At 32.7% G+C, this 12,267-nt stretch overlaps 2 long non-coding RNA genes and 1 pseudogene across 2 annotated transcripts; all 3 read right to left on the bottom strand.

Annotated features, from left to right (window-relative positions):
* Positions 1-358: 358 nt before the first annotated feature.
* Positions 359-3,051, bottom strand: LOC120206248 (annotated as a pseudogene).
* Positions 3,052-8,586: 5,535 nt separating this feature from the next.
* LOC120206242 lies at positions 8,587-9,175 on the bottom strand. Its single transcript, XR_005524091.1, has 4 exons — positions 9,144-9,175; positions 8,965-9,047; positions 8,846-8,872; positions 8,587-8,698 (listed from the first exon to the last, which is right to left on the bottom strand). It is a non-coding gene; the product is annotated as an uncharacterized LOC120206242 (long non-coding RNA).
* Positions 9,176-9,522: 347 nt separating this feature from the next.
* Positions 9,523-9,985, bottom strand: LOC120206240. Its single transcript, XR_005524090.1, has 3 exons — positions 9,929-9,985; positions 9,698-9,796; positions 9,523-9,611 (listed from the first exon to the last, which is right to left on the bottom strand). It is a non-coding gene; the product is annotated as an uncharacterized LOC120206240 (long non-coding RNA).
* Positions 9,986-12,267: the final 2,282 nt, after the last annotated feature.

The following is a 12,267-nucleotide window of genomic DNA, read 5'->3' as shown; positions in this document are numbered from 1 at the left end:
TTATTGTCCTATTAAAATTACTTGTCTTGGTAGTTTTGTCTAAGGAAAGTGAGTTTTAAGAGAGACATTGTGACCCCTCCTCTTTCCTGGGAATCTACCCTTGGAGTGATTTTTAGTATAATCATTTTCACACTAGTCACCTAGATAATAATTTTCAAGGTGAATTTGTTATTATTGGTGGAAATTAACCCGAATTCCACAACAAATAACACTGATCCAAGATGGTGGAAAATAATTGTATCAGCCTTTTGCTAATTACACAGCTAGTTTAACATTTTGTCAAATAATTTATGTATTACATGTTACAAGTATTGCTTGATCAGCAACTGCACAGCTTATCTTTACTTTCCGGTATGCATCACGTGGCTTCAGGCGGACTGATGAACTCAAACTGCATAAGGAGCTTTACATTGTTGTACATGTCACCCTTGTTGTCCATGAGCGGAACGGCTCGAATCCCGCTTTTTAGCTCGGCGATTGGTATGCATGTTTCGCCTGCAAAGTCATCTTTTTCCATGTCGTTTTCGTAGACTTCGATCCGGAGTAGAGCCAGTTCTGGCACGGTTATATGGAACTCGAACTCCTGGTTCCAAAAAGGCACCCAACTATTTTCTACTGTCTCTGTTTTCTTCATATTTTTATCTTCTGGGACTCCAGCAACTCCCACCTGCAGAGGTCGAATAGAAATTCCTGATGAAGAACTAAATATCCGTGCATTACGACGATGTCGGTGTATATCGGATTTACCTTTGCGTAAAAGTCTGGAGGTGAGTACGGATCGAAATGTGTGTGATCAAAATCATGACACCATCCTTCCCCAATGTATAAAGTAACCTTTCCAAAACAAGAACAAGCAACCATAACTATTGATTGAAGATTAAACAAAGATCAATCAAACACTCACTTTCAATGTCGTTTTCACCGGATGCTTGTCTTCGGGATCGAAGATTTCATTAGGGTTCAGTAGGAAATCGGGTTTTTTAACATACCTGCAGTGCCCGTTGGCTCTGAACATTCCTTGCATCAACCATAGATGTTTATCATTACCCTATAATACACCAACAAGATTACTACTTCATCCAAATGTCATATAGATAAATGGTAAACAGAACACTATATCTTGTGTAATCCTGCATATTAAATGCAACCATTTGAGCTCCGTGCATCCATGCAATCATTGGCTTGTAATTGGAAGAATCAACTCGCATGCCTTTCGGATATATTCGTAAAAGTTTCCACTGCGTAAACCTGTAGTAGCACAGACGTCAGAATGAGGAAAGTTTGGATTTCGATAATTAGAATACAGAGACACATGAGCATGATTAATATTTTTTGGATAAATTTCTCATATTATTATCCAAAAAGCAGTAGAACACACTGCTACAAACCAAAACAGTCAAAGCACAGCCTCTCTAAGAGGAAATAATACCTTGTTTACAGCACTATCATTAACGACCCTCCTAAGTACATTCACCCTAACAGCTCCTTTAATATAATCCACCAACTCTCAATACCTCTACTAACACCCCTAAACTGCCTATAATTCATTTCCTCCCACATACAGTATATGTATGCACACCAAGCTACCCTAAGTATAAACAAATGAGCATGATTAATATTGTACTAGGTACCTAATTATTAGTTCTCGATGAGTTGCTGCAGCATTTTGAAGTTCTATTTCACTAAGGCTTTTTCAGAATCCAAAATAAGGCAGTCATGTAATCCACCCTTTGGCTTCCCCGCTTGAATAGAAATTAAACGTTTATATTCCGATGCCTTCTTTTTCTTCGGCTGGTTTATATTCCGGTGCCTTCTTTTTCTTCGGCTGGTTTCTACTCGGTTCACTCTGTCATCAGAAAGTAAATAACACTCAGCATCATCAGGCACATTGTAATCAATTACATGACTTGCCTTGCAAGTCAGGGACATACCTTTTGGGGTGCCAGTTTGTCTCGGGCCTCATCGCTCAGCAAATCACTCTCTTTATCCTTAACTTCTTCGATCTGGGAGTATTCTTTTGGTGGTTTGGTAGATATGATTACGCGTTTCTTCAATGACTCCGGCGAAGGGAATTCTTTTAAGACTTCTCCACCCGGAGTAAACAAGAAGTCTCCGAATGTTTGAGTGATCATCAAGAAAATAGACACCGAAATGTAAATTATGGCAATACAGATACTGAATGCTTAAACTTCACACTGAAAAGCACCAAGACTCACATTGGCAGCTTTATTCTGAAGATCCTTGGTGAGATGATCTTCCAGAGTTATAAAAACAGGGAATTCCGAGGAAATGAAAGCAGACTCCTTAATAGACTCCAAACATTTGATGAATGCCACAGGAGCAGTCAGAGTCCTAAATGAAGAATACCATTCATTATTCTTCAGCGGACATTTGAAAGCATACGTTCGAGGTAAACGTACGAAGTTACCTTGTAACGCAAGTAAAACATCATTTAGGAAAATGGGAGATACATCAATGTTAAAAGAGCATACACTCCATGAAGAACATCAACATCATCTTTCTCTGAATTAGGCCATATATCCAATTCTATCACTCTCACGCCTCTCTTAAGTGCATTTATAATGGGAACACCGCTGCAGTCGCTGCTGAGTTGATTACCGGTGAGATGCGAATTGTGACAGGTAAATATGAAATATTTAGACAGGGGAGCACTCATATCATGGTGCACCTGAAAACTAACATGGAACTAAGTAAACAATTGAAAAACTTCTAAAATGAAATGCAAAATGAATAAAAGAGAGAATTTCTTACCCCAAGAGAGGCTTGAGGAGAATTATCATCACCAAAGAGGTACCCAAAGGAGGCTTCAAGATGAAGATCCTTCTTATTAAGATGGCACAACCGTTGACTCATTCTCTGCGTATTGTTCAAACAGCTTATTGATTTCCTCCGATGCCTCCGGAACCGGCACCTTAAACCTCCTCCGGAAGCACAGGCAAACACTGTATGATTGGTCGGACATTGGGTTTCTCCTAGATTATCCAATTATATTAGAAACAAAAGATGTCCGAGAATTTTAAAAAAGTTGTCTTAAATAGCATAGGATCCTTGTTTCAGGTCAGAGATCGTGTAGGCTGCACCGTCTATGAACACGACAAAGGCTTTTCGACACATCAGGAGATGCAACATCGTGTCGGCTGCCGTTGTCGTTAACGTTGTCGTCTTTCTTCTGACCCTTGTTTTCCTTGTTTTTCTTTTTTGGGGTGGTTTTTTGGAATTCAAATTGACAGTTTTTTCACGTCCGGGAAAACTGGAGCTTTTCAAGTTAAATCATTGGAACTTAACGTTATCTGTTGACTGCTGTAGTAAACAAAGGATTGGACTCTATTCTAGTACCAATTTAAAAGGATGAAAAAATTCATTATGAAAATAATTTTTATAATTTAATTTTTTTCACCAAAAAATTTAAATTGCGATTACAGTCACGTTTTCAGTTATGTTACGTTTATCGCAATTATGATAATAGCGGATACTATTGTAGTTATTACAGACTCACAATTATAAAGTAACAATTTTGGATAATAATATAATACATTTACTATTATATAACAATCACTATTATTCACAACATCAAATTTTGAATCTCTTAATTTTATATAAAAATTTAATATCTTATCCTTGTAATCATATGACAGTTGATATCATTATCTAATGATATGATAAGTTTTGCACCCATTTCCATTAAGTCTTGTTATACATAATTGTTATTAATTAGAGTTAAACTTTTGTTAATTAAATATATATATATAATATTATAATCATCCCTTATATTTTTACAGATCATTGTAATAATATCTTTTGTATATTATTTTTTCAGTTAATTTCTTATTTTACATTAAAAAACTAGGTTGAGTTTCGAGTAAGATGAGACCTCCTAAACTCAAATCCAATCTAATGCAGGTGGAAGGATTTAATTTTTTAGTGACAAAAACCCGATTGGACCGATTGCCATCCCTACTTACACTACCTCTATTTATGTTGCAGTTAAAAAAAATTCAAAGATTTAAAATTATTTATGAATATCAAAATATTTAAATTTAAACATCATTTTAAACTTTCTAAAATTTTCAATATCGATCCTTGTAAATTTTTAAGTTTTTATGCTTGCAGTTCAAACATCAAACATAACTGAAATGCATACTTTAAACTTGCTATTTTATTTTATTATCTAGTCGACTTTAAAAAATATTTTAATCCTTGTAATTATATTTTTTTTCAATTTAATATTAATAATAAAAAAACTAAAGCAAAGTCGCCTGTATATACTGGCAATTTTACCAGAAATTGTTTTCATTTGTCGATGAGTTTGGTGGCACGATAATATTCGCCGTACCTTTTAAAATGTATTTTTGGAATAATATTTTACAATTTTTTCCAAATACTATATTTCATTAATTTTGTCCTAATTTAATCAGGATAATTAGTTTCTAACTATATAAATTAATTTTAATTCGATTAAGTTAATTATCCTAATTGGATGTTTATTCTCCTAATTAAATATTTTAATTTATAATTATTCTAATTAAACATTTTTATTAAATTCAAATATTTATTTAATTTCCAATTAATTTCGTATTTATTAAATTAAAATAGACTTTAAAATAAAATTAGTTATATCATTCCATTAAAGTTCTTATTTATGTGAAACTCTTCCAATTAATAATTTTAATTAAACTTATTTTTCTCTAAAAAGCACGAAATATTAGTAAAGAAGGAATAGGAAACAAATTATGAGCATCTATACATGCGTAAAATAAATCATTTTTTTATATTTCCGCCTCTTAAATGCACAACTTATTTTATCTTATTTTTAATCTTAATAAAAAATATTTTTTAATTAATATATTAATTAATGTAATTGGTTGTATTACTCCGTACGAATATAAAATTCTTCTAATTAATATTTTTATTAAATTAAAATACTGTCAACTTAATGCACTGTTTGTGTAACAATTGGTTTACGATTATAAATATATTAGTAATTTACTTGCATCCCAAGTCTTCCTCATAGAGTATATATGTGTGGTGCTATTAATTAGGGTTAAAGCTTCACGGCATTGTATACCTTATGGGGAAAATTTATAGAAAAAGTTGTTTTATTTTGGGCTATGAAACTTCCAATATTCATCACTTTTTCACTTTTGATCTTGAATTAGGTCGGGGAAGTTCTGGGATTACTTACCTTTCCACCGAGATTGTCAAGGGTGTAAAAAGATGATCCGATATGTAAAACTAACTGAAACCGACTCGAGTCAAAATTGTTTTTGACCTGAGTTGTGGCGATCCAAAACCGACTCGAGTCAGAACTGGGGTTCACTTGAACCATAGTTGGACTTGTAAATTGTGGATCTGAACCCGACCTGCACCAGATCTGAGAACGACTTAAACCCGAATTGAATCGAAAATATGATAATCGAACCCGACCTACATCCGACTGATATGAATCTGAACATGAGACTAACCTGGTAAATAACTGATATTACTATACATGTTTTCAACCTGACCTGTTATGAACATGACCTGTAATTTACTCAACCTGTAAATGATCTATCTTGTTATTGAATTGATTTGATATTACCTAAATTGATATTTACCTGACTTATATATTATCATTGATGAAATTATAAGATTTTAATGAAGTTGTGAGATTTTGAGTTTATTTAATATGATTAATTTTTAAATGTTATAATAAAATATTAATTATGATAATTAAATTAATAAATAGACTTATTATATTAATTATAATTCTTATATTATGATTATTATGTTATAAATCTTCAATATAATCATTAATCTTATTTTATTAAGTAATTTATTTATTAAACATGATTAATTAAATTAATTATAATGATTAAAAGTTAGAATAATTTATTGGCATTGAACATGATTAATAAAATTAATTTAAATGTAAACTATATAGTTTAATTTATGTTTTATGTAATAATTAATTAATAATGTAAAGATAATTTATCTAAAAATTATAACACATATATATATAACATAATATAAAAGATGAATTTAATTGATATGCAAAATCTAAATAACATTTGATTGAAAATTTGAATAACAAAAATTTATGACAGTTCAATATAATAAAATGAACAAAAAAAAGGTTAAAATTTAAGCTCTCAGATTTTATAACAAAAGTTTTATAAGGCTAAAAGCCTTACTTTTCTACTAGAAATTTCTTCATCGAGTTTTTGTATCAAAATATCTAAATGCTGCCAACATTGTTAAATTATAGACAACTTTTCAACTTTAAAAGCTGAAATACCATCAACATAATTTTACATGAACAACTATTTAGAAAAGAATTTTACAAGTTACAACAATTTATTTAAGTCAGACTAATAATAATTTACAAGACAGCAACAGGTAACAGGTAGCAACAGGCAACAACAAATAGTAGGCAACATTTTTGCATTAAACAAGCATGCAGTCAGTGGTAAAGCCAAAGGAAATACGATGGCCAATAGTGCCAAACATTTTCGACATTACCAAACCCTTATAGAATCAAGCATTCAATAAACATTTCTAAATGAAGCAATATAACATGACATAATCATTCAAGAAGCATTTAGCATGATGCTTGTTGTAACTTGTAAGGAACCTTACAAAAAAACAGAAGCATTAATAAACATATCGAAAAATTAATTGAATAAACATAATAAATATAAAAATTAATTTACACTAGTAGAAAAAATCCCTTTAATGACACGCATTGAGCGTCATCTATGGGTGCGGATGACACATATTTGCCTGTCATTGAAGCCACCGGCATGAATTTAGGATGACGCGCAACTGTGCGACATAAATTTATGACGCGCATTTATGGCACACATTTATGACGTGCATTTATAACGTTCATTGAGCGTCATTGAAGCCCCCGTCATAAATTAAGAGGACACACATTTGTGTGTCATAAATTTATGACACGCATGTATGACTTACATTGCGTGTCATTGAAGCACACGCCATTAAAAAAAGATGCGTCATTGAAGCACACGCCATTAAAAAAAGATGACACACATTCGTGTGTCGTGATTGTATTTCGTAAATTATTGTTATATATATATATATATTGTAAATTGACAAATAATCAAACTAAATCACATTTAATGCCTCATAATACTAAATATATATATCATATTATATATAAGCAATCCATTTGCATACAATATTAAGTTACAAACATAATATCCATCACCTATGGCTATTTGAAAACAAAAAACCAAAAATGTTCTCAGATTATCACAAGAAGATACTAACAGATTATAAGATCTTAGATGCAACTCCTCTAGCTTCTTCTGCAATTTTGAAGTTGCTTCTTCATAGTCGAGAACTCTTGAAACAGGCTATGAATGAGCATTGGCTTCAACTGAACTAATAGGAACATCAGATGCACCAGCTGTTCCCGACCCCTTCCCAAAATTATAGCACAAAATCCATTCTACCTGTAGGTTTCTTTGATTTGGATCCAATAAATCTGTTATTTGCTCATTGTATATCTGCAAAAGAAAATTGAAAATGAAGTGATAAGGAACAAGAATAGTACAACGCTAAGCAATCCAATTATATCAAAACTAAGAATCAAAATAATTCAATTATGTTTATCAGCATGCTTAATTCACAACTTCTAAACGAGAAATATAATACAACTCAAATACCCACCTTGGCACATAGAAATCCAATTACAATCCCTCTAAGGTAGAAAAGACGAACAATAATGCATAAAGTATGGAAACAGGAATTACTCAATCGCACTGATTTAACAAATTAGATTTCTAAATTACATACCGATCAGCTGGTAACCACAGAAGTCACATATAAGTTAAATGTCCTCGGGAATAGACTATTAATAGTAATTTAACTTTGAAATAGGCTTGCGATGCTATATGCATGAAAAATAGAATACACAAAGGATATCATAAAGACAAAAATAAGAAATTCATAGATCAGTTAAAAGCATAGCAGCAGAGCCCCAAACAAAGGGAACTAATTAACAACACATAAAATATTAGGAACAAAAGGTATATTGACAGTGGAACTTACATTTTATTAAAGAACGTTTCCAATAATATTGAGAATTAAGCTTATTGATTACAAATAATAATGCATTAATGCTTACCTTTGGGACATGAACTTCCCATGTTGCCACTGCCATCAAGTCTAAAAATAAAATTAACAACCAAAAAATTCAATGAGAATAGACTCTAACCAATTGACTAGAGAGCCACTGACTAATAAAAATTAACATACCATGGTTGCAAAAGTCAATGCCAGGGAGAAAACCCTCCACCCAGACAGTTTCTTCTTGTTTCGATGTGGAAGTTGCTCTATTGACTTTGTTGTCATTCTCATGACCCTCAAATCCTGATATAAACCCAAAATAAATAAAAATCTTTAACCTCAACTCCATGTTAATACAGTAAACTTTCACCTGTGAAAGCAAATAAGAGGAAAGATCCAGGCACAAAAGTGGTAAGAACTAAAGTGTAACCTCATTTTTCCATCAATTTCATTAACAGGCTCTCCACTTAGTCCACTATGACTGATGGTCACCTCAGAACTTCTTTCAACTGGACAAGTTGTCTCGATATCTTCTTGAATTTGGGGAAATACATAAGAATGTGGAAGAGGAAGGTTCAGAGCACGAGACCAAAATATAGAATTCGCCCTAGCATTATAGAAATCACGCAGTATTAACCACCAAAGTTTAAAGTGCAAGGAATGTCATCGTATAATAGTCAATCTCATTCATTGTCCCTCACCCACCCCATTTTGAGAGAGAATAAGAAAGATTCCATTTTGAGGAGATCCCTACCAAAGGAAATCTTCAAAGCAGACCTCACTGCAAAAGAAGCATTAACAACAATTCATAATTGGGAAAAAGGAAAATAAACACACTTGATTCCTATTTTATTCGATGTAATTAATACCGACCTTTCTGAAACTCCATCAAGAGCAAGAAGTTTCTTCACCAAACCCTTCACTTTATCTTTGTACACAGAAATCAAATCCTTTTTCTATAAAACAATTACACTAACTTTCATCATCATGGGTAGTCAAATTACATGCATTTCATCTTCAAGAGAAACGTTAAACTATATGCTTATATTTACCCGTAATTCAGTTGCTCTATACAAGATTGTTCATCTCAATTCCAGCATCTCATTATCGGTAAACCATAACGGGTTCCCAAAAGTGGTGGGAAGCATATCAAGATACCTGAACCAGTCTTTAAATCCACATAAATAATAAATAAAAGAAAACAATCAAATATGTTAAGTACATACGGTTTCCACGAAGAATTATTTCGGAGACGTTCCACAGTAAGAAGTTTTTAAATCTGTTGTTCGTTGAACGAGAGGGAATTGAAATGTAAAGGGTTGGAGTAAAATTAAGTTCGGTTCGGTAACGGATAATCCTGCAAAATAATACCTGGCATTGCAAATAAACAATCTTCATCTGCTATCACTTTGATATATCTAAGCAATTTTCGGCTTCATGACTTTCTTCCTTAGTTGCCTCTTTGTGATCAAGCTCTTCATCCCCCAGAAGAACAATAATGCACCGCATTGCGCAACAGACTGCCATTAATGAAAGAATCAATGAAGTTTGCACGTTGTATTTCGTAATGCATAGGGAAATACTTCAGATATAGACATGCAAATACCTGCAGAAAATCACCGAGCTGAGCAGCGTACTGGGGCACTTCGGGTCGATAGTTGTAGAAGTCATAGAGAAGAGGAGTGCTAACCAGCAAATACACAAACTATGACAAAAGAAAGAACAATTAGATGAGACACGAAAGAAGAATCAAACGTAACTGCTCGGTGGAATTAACATATAACTTCATAGTTCAAACGGAACCAAAATAATCACTCTTAAGAAACAAAAATCTCACCATGAGGAAGACTCCAAAGCCATAGCCAAATACAAATAGAATAACACCGAGTCCTTTCAAAGCAATAGCGGCCGAAACTAATTTTTAATTTGCCTAATGTGTCCTGAAGGTAGAGGTCTTAGCTTTGTTCGCTTCATTTTTGCATCATTATTTATCTCAAAAACCTAGAGGCATGAATACCATTGGTTAACTGAAATGTCAGTCTATCTAGTTAATTCATGAAAGTAACTTAAAATACAACCACCATGCTGTCACATCCTTGCAACATTGGCCAACTCAAATGTAAGAAAAACATAGTGTTCAAGAAAGAAGGTAAGAAGAAATTACAATTTGCAAGTCACGAATTCGATTCCTAGAATATCAACTAATTTATAATTGTTTCTTTCCCTATCCCCTTTTGCCAGGGTACTTATCTATCACTTCTATCAATAAAGCTATGTCGACGAATTTAAATCATAACCAATGAGCTTTTGCACCTAAAAGCTATGTCTGTACATCCGTCCCGGTCCTAGTTTCTACCAAGGTTAATAAAAAGGAAAGAAAAAAGAATGTCAAAACATAAGGGCTTTTACAAAAGTGCAAGCTTTTTCACCTAAAAGGTGCATCTTTTATTATGAAAGAATTACATGAAAGGCAAACCTCAAGAATAATAATGCTTTTCTCCAATTTTTTCACATTTCTTTACAAAACATACTTCCAAATATCTAAGAAAGAATAATTTTATCAAATATCTAAGAACCCTAAACTCCTCAAGAAAATATTTAAAAGATTGTGCATGAAAAATAACCTATTAGTTAGCATTCTAAAATTGTGCATGACAAAGCATTCAATGAAAATAATTAAATATTTAAAAGACAACCTGATTCAATGAATTAGCCAAAGCAGCAACCATCATGGTTCCAGCACAAGTACAACAAAGATGTAACACCCCAACCCGTATCTAACCCGGATCCGAGTTCGAGGTATTACATTGACTTTTCAAAACTTTTGCTTGTACAAAATTAGTGAATAATTTAAAACTTTTATAACATATAACTTATTCAAAACGTTTACAAAACTATTCAGAGCTTATACAATACATTATTTTGAATACATGCCAACTAAAACTTTAGTTGTTAACATACATATTATTCATCTTTCTTCTGATCTGACCTTCGGTAAGGAGAACTGACCTGTCTTGCTCCACATTTCTCTTTACTCTTCTCACTCTTGTAACCTACGTGTGAAACAATCACACGCTAAGTCTATGACTTAGTGAGGCAATAAACATATAATGTAAACATTTACTAGTAATCACTTCTTACAACTCATATATTGTTATATGTAACAAATACACACACACACACACACACACACACACACACACACACACACACACACACACACACACACACACACACACACACACACACACACACACACACACACACACACACACACACACACACACATATATACATATATGTCATTATCATTCATATCTCTTGTCTCCTGTTCCTATGATCTTTTATGTCCATATTATATATCTGATAGACTTGTTATTCTATCATCATGTCAATCAATTATACTCATTCACATATACCTTAACATGTACTCACGTATACCATATAACATATATATAGATCATGTCATGTAAAACATATATCCTATCGTAAATCAAATACACACAAGCAACTATATCATCATCTTCATTCTTATCACTATCATTGATTCATTTTATCATATAATCTTATAATTACATTTGTACCATCATATATCACACATAACATTTCATAAGGAAACAAACATATCATCATATCCAGTTTATTAATATTATCTCTTTATTAGCCCATGGTACACATGTGAGAACTGTAAATACGTGAGTCTATTGAGGTTGTGCACCACTATGCTATCACCACAGCTCGTATAAATGTCCCGAATGACCTATCCAGAGGTCACAAAGACCCCGACAACTATCCAGAGGTCATAAAGAACCTCGGCAACTGTCCATAGGTCCCGAAGAACCTAGGTAAACTGTCCATATGTCTCGAAAGACATAGGTAAACCATCGACTCTTGGCATGCCAACTATACCCCTAGCTCTCATATCACATAACATGGGCATTATCATTTATAACATTTCATATCACTTGTTATTTCTTTTCTGTCACATACCACATGTATATGTAACTATATATCTCATATCATATCACATGTATCACAAGTGCATGTATTCACGTAGATCATTTCATATGACTTATACCATTTCTTATTTGTTCATGTAACTCGCATGTCATATCATGTAACATATAACACATATACTCATACACACATATAAATCATAACAAACACATACCTCTA

Source organism: Hibiscus syriacus, unplaced genomic scaffold (assembly GCF_006381635.1).
Source record: "Hibiscus syriacus cultivar Baekdansim isolate YM2019G1 unplaced genomic scaffold, ASM638163v2 tig00013565_pilon, whole genome shotgun sequence".
Lineage (NCBI taxonomy): Eukaryota > Viridiplantae > Streptophyta > Magnoliopsida > Malvales > Malvaceae > Hibiscus > Hibiscus syriacus.
Note: the sequence above shows the minus strand (reverse complement) of the source record. Positions and strands in the feature narration are given on the sequence as shown.